A 6,266-nucleotide genomic window follows, 5' to 3' on the forward strand; every position below is an offset into this window, starting at 1 on the left:
CCTCAGAAATCAACTTCAAAATCAATTTCTCATTTTATTTTCTGAAATATATAATATAATATGGACTATTCCAAATTTGGATGACGTCAAAGATAGATCAAGCAACTTCTAATCTACAAAATGTAGCCAAGATTAATTCAATCTAGAAAATAAATTAAAGTTTTAGTAGCCAAATAATTTCAAAGTTGAATTAAAATGGAATTCAAATATTAAACTTAAAATTATAAATAAATAAACAAAACGTCCCCCTTAACCCTTTTTTTATTAAATTCATTTTTTTCTTTTTAAATAAATCAATCACGTCTTAATTATTTTAAACTTATTAATTTCACATTAACGCTTATAATTAAAATCATCTAACCACCATCAAATAATATTAATATTTTATTAACAAAGTTAAACTCAAATCCTAACTCCCAAGTCATAACTCCTATCACATTATATGTAATACGCCCTTATTTTTAATTTGGGTAATATAGAGCTCTTTAATTGAAAACGGCTCTGATAATATGATTGGAGTCTTCCATTTGACTAAAATTTTAGCTTCTCGTTTGATTGGCCATATTTTTCATGAAAAATGGTCATTTTCCATGAAAAATGGTTCCCATCTTTTGATCTAATTCCCACTTTTACGGGAAAACATTACTAGAGTCATATTCTTTTTAAGAATGTGTTTTATTGAAATTATTTTCCATGAAAAATGTCACATTAAGAGAAAAATTTTCATGCTTGCATGTTTGATTACTTAACATTTTCCATAAAAAAATTTCATAATACATGTTTTGAATCATTTTTCATAGAAAATTGGAACTAGGGGAGGTGGGAATTATTTTCCATAGAATTAGAAAATATTTTCCTTTTTCATCTTTTTCCAATCAAACACACCCTTTATATTTTAATTATCTTTCATCCAAAATTTAAGAATACAAAAATTTCTTAAATCTCTTTAAAAGGTACAAAAATTATTTTTATAAAAAATATTAGAACTAAATTAATCCCCGAGCTAAAACAGGAAGGATAATTTGAAACTTCTCTTTAAATACAAAATCTAAAAACCCGTCAATATAAATATAAGATAGGTTTCTAGTTAAGATCAAATTACTTTTACCAAAAATAGTTGACATCATTTTCTATACTTTTAGAAGTGTTTAAAATTTGGCTCGAGATATCAACCCGATTAGAGCAGCTTCCAAACAAATGTTATGAGATTACGAGGAATATAATTACGATTATATATAAAAATCGGATAATAATCTTTTATATCTAAATAAAATTTAAAAGTAAAGACATATTAGTATTCGTAGCAAATCAAGACTATAAACTTAACGCAATAACTTTTAATAGAATGACCATGTTACTTTTACGTCAACGGCTATTTCTTAGGTTATACACGTGCATAAATGACTAAAATATCCCTCACGCCTCACAATCTCACTATTTTAGATGAGGAGTATTTTAGTTATACGTCTCACGCCATCTCATCGTCATGAATGAGGAATATTTTTGTTATTTTAATTATATTATGTAGTTTAAAACATAGCTCAAAAAATACAAATACATTTTTCTTAAAAATACCATATTGATTCTACAAATCCCAATCAAATGAATAAGAAAGGGACAAAAAAAAAAAAAGCATTTAAAACTTTATTTTTATAATAGTACCTGATTTCCCTTTTGACCAAGGAACAAGAAAACAACTATATATATATATATATATATATAAGGTCAAACAATCTAAATTCGTTTTTAAGGATGGCTACTCAATTTTTATTTGTTTGGCAACGACTTTGTTGGAACCTAAGATGGACTATCTTAGACACCGAAGGCTTCTAAATTGACTCATTATTATAAAGGGATATTTGTTATAATCTAAACCTTTTAAACCATGGAGTAACGTTTACATTTTGATATATTTACTTAGCATATATTATTTGTAAATTTATTAAAAGCCAAAATTAATAATGATTATAGGTATCATAGATGTAAACTTTATTTTTCATATTATTAAGTCATGATTATAAAATTTGATTAAGCATAAATTAATGATTTTATTGATGCCACCAAATTAAATTATCAATGATGAAAGCCATGTCAAACATGTAAGTAAGGTCCGTGACAAAAATATTCACAAATATTATTTTATTATGAGTTTTTGAGATGGTATTTCGTAAGTTTCATTAAATGGAGGCTTTCGGGACGTATGGTTATGAGTTCAGTGGGCAGATGCATTCAAAAAGCAAATTAGTACATCTTTTAATTTTCTGAATTTTTTTTAATAAGACGACTTTGAGGGACAACTGATACCCTTTAATAGTTAAAAAAATGTTCCATACTTTAATGCGACATTCGGTACTGTTGGCTTTTATGTGTGTATATATGCGTGCATTGATAGATAGATAGATGGATAGATAGATAGATATGTGGAATAATTGCTAAAACTAAAGTAAGCATCTTTTTGAAATTTATTTTCAAAATATTATATTTTTTCAAATAATTAAAATACAACTTTTCCAAATAATTTTAAGGTTTAAAAAACTGAAAGTAATAGGAGTAGGTAAATGAATGCGCTAACACTTAGCGGTATAAGCAGGAACAAAACTCAAATTTCAAAACTTATTCAAAAACAGAATAAATGCAGCGAAATCGGATCAGTTCTTACTAAAATAAAAACATCAACCAGAATGAAAACAGTAACAATTATCACTTCCGTTGATATTGTTATCAGTTAAACTTTTCACAGCCCATCCTCCGTGCTCTTGTGAACTCTTCATGCACTACTCCCAATCTGCCACCTATTGCTCTAGATCTGCAATTTGGCTGGCCGAGCCAACCCACAAACATAGGGGACCAAGTTGGTCCATATCTAAGCAGCTACTGAAAACCTTTGTCAAACCCTTGTGCTACTTGAACTCGTATGAAAGTGACGCAAAGCTGGACTTGGGTTCTCAACCCAAACGATGAGCATCTCATGGCCATGGGATCAAAGAGGAGGAAAGAGAGGATACAAAAGAAGAACAGAAGAATTGCACAAGAAGTTAAGAGTCGAGTAAGGCCTTTCACGTAGCGAGCACTGACGGCCAGGGCCGGTCCTGGGTGTTTTAGGGCCCAGGGCAATTTTTTTTTAAGTGTGCCCTTTATATAAATTAAATAAAATAAATTATTAATTAATTTTATTAAAATTATAAAAATTTATAAAAGATAAGGAAGAATAATTTGGGGCCGCATTAAAACCTTATTTGGAGAAAATTCAATGGGACAAAACTCCAAATGAAGAAAAAAAAGTACCCGATATTGTAAACATTGCATTAAAAAATAAAAACTACATATTTGATTCTACATGCTTTCTCCCGAATCTCCGTAAGCATTTCTTAATTTGATCAATCTTCCTTTTATCTAGGGATATCAAAAAATATTCGAAAATCGATGAATTGGACCGATCGAACCGTGCCTTTTGGATTGGTTCAATGATTAGGTTCTGGTTCTAAAAAATTAAGAACTGATATATTTGATTTTGTTACTGATTTTTTTTTTTCAAACCATAGTTCGAACCGAATCGGAATCGAAATTATACTTATATTATTATAATTTTTTGGTATATATTATATATATACATATGTATAAATAATATCACTTCTTAGAAAACTAACGAGATTCATGAACTCTTTTATTTCTAGGCTTTTATGCGCTATTGTTATAATAAATGGATGTAATCTCATTTGATGAGATAGTCTATAAATTATTTTGTTCTACTTTTACTTCAAAACTTGAAGCATTAATGAAATTATGGATTTATTTTAATTAATAAATTTGTTTGTAATTTCATATTTTGCGAAAATGTTTAGAAACTAAATGTTAATTGGATAGAACTGAAACCGAATTGAAACCGATCCAGTGTGACGGATTGGTCATGATTTGGTTTTATATATGTAATGGTTCGGTTACGGTTCTCATTTTTTTGAAACCATTAAAAATAATTCAATTACTGGATTCTTATAGAACCAGACCAATCCGAACCGTTGACATTCCTACTTTCATCCTCCATAATTAATCGAAACAAAGACAATTATCACATGTATCTACAAAATAAAAATAGCAATGAAATTTTTTTTGACAAGGTTTCTTTTGTTATTTTTTTTTAATTTTTTATACGCTTAAAAAAAATTGGGCCCCCATCAATTGTGGGCCCAGGGCTGGAGCCCTAGGCTAGGTCCGGCTCTGCCGACGGCCATCTCATGGCTGAGACTCATCGAAGAGAGAACCCTTATCCATTTCTTTTCTTCCTCCCGATTTTTCGTCTCACCTATCTAGGTCTCTCTCACTTCTTTGAAGAAGACACGATTGCTTTGTCACTAAAAATGACGCAAGACTAGCATGCTAACAGAAGATTGCTAAGAGAAACTATCGACCATTTCAGAAAACTATCGATCAATCCAAATATTTTGCCAAAAATCGATCGACAATTTCAAGTAAACTGTCGACCCTTTCCAAAACAACTTTTAACAAATTGCATCAACCCCCGCTATTAACTCTTAATAGCCTTTCTATTGACTTTTGATGGAACCAGACCTCTAATTAACTTTTAACGGCATGCTTGTTAACTCTCAATGATATCCATTAACTCTTAATGGCGCCCCACTGTTAACTTTTAATAGATTATTAACCCTGTTGTTAACTCTTAACAACATCCATCATTATTAATAATGATTGAGATTAAGAATACATGCAACCATGTATCACTAATCCAATGTTATGCTTAATATGCGTGTGACTTTTTAGGTTCACCACTGAATAGCAATTAAGAGATATCAAACTCTTTAACACCAGTTAAACCATTTGACCTACTATGAGGATCTTTTCATCTCATCAACGCATTCTAAAAGGTCATAAGTGACAACTAGTATTATGTCAGAATAATCTTATAAGTAATAAAGTCATAATTCAAATGAACCTATTTGGGATTTCGATTACTATGCATTATAATCCTTTCACTTACCAACATCCTGATCGAGTGAAAATCATGAATTGATGAAACTCACATGACTAGGTAACTATGCAAGATCCAGTTTGGGGTAATCAAGATGACGTATTGGAACTCCTTTCGACGTTGGAAACTTTTTTTCGATCATTCGTGTCTTGGCCAAGGACTCGTGCAATCATCGACAAACTAGAATCACATAGGATGTTCACCCCCATCTCGGAGGTTAATGAATTCCATCAGTGAACATCCACGTCCATACACTACTGTACAGTTACCACACAAAGAACATTTCTACCTCTTACTTCGAATGGTTATATTCAACGACAAATCTCCGACACCAGTGCACAAAACAACTCTATCACATCTAGTTTGAGAATCAAATACACAATCTTAAACCAGTAATAGACCATTAATTCTCACAGCCATATGGTATGTCACAAGCATCACATTCAACAAATGTTCAATCAACACCCATCCACGTGTCTACTATTTACATCTCATATAATATGGTATATGACTCACAATCCTTTATCATTAGTATCTTATACTAATCAAAAATAATAATCCATGTGATAGTCCATAATTAATTAATCTTAGTTCCCATAAAAAAAAATTTAGAACTAGGGATTATTTTAAAAAATTCTGCATTATAGATCTTTATCACATATTCTCAATAACTTAAGAATATGACTGTGAAAAATCTAGAAACTCATTCATATTATACTTGGAGAGGTGTGAATAAAAATATAACCATTTAGATAACATGAAATATTATCACTTAGTGTCATGCACACGTACTAAATGTCATATAAATCTGGTAGGGTTGTGCATTTACACAGGACTTGCTATTGCAAGTGCAAGTACTAGGAAAGTGGGGTCTCCTTTCCTTTTTAAAGGTAAAAGAAGGTTTAGGGAAGCGGTGGCCATTTTTGTATCTTTTTCTGAGAAGAGTTTAATCCAACGTCAGGTCAAATGTTAGCTGTTTTTAGTAGTTCCAGAATAAAATGGAGAAAATAATGATCATCTTTTATGCTTTTATTTGGTAAAAAATGATGACATTTGTTGGATATTCATTCTCTTAATAGTTTATATGTTAGAAAGAAATGAAATGTAAATAAATTTAATTATTTGTTAATAAAAAATAACTATAAATGTCCCCCACGCTAAATAAATAAAAAAATTAAATTCATAATTTATTATTTATCATAAAATATTAATTACCACTTAAAAAAAACAATTTCATTAACTAAATGACTCGAATAGTTCGTGTGTCACTACGTCAATTGAA

The sequence above is a fragment of the Diospyros lotus genome, chromosome 7 (genome assembly GCF_014633365.1).
Source record: "Diospyros lotus cultivar Yz01 chromosome 7, ASM1463336v1, whole genome shotgun sequence".
Classification (NCBI taxonomy): Eukaryota; Viridiplantae; Streptophyta; class Magnoliopsida; order Ericales; family Ebenaceae; genus Diospyros; species Diospyros lotus.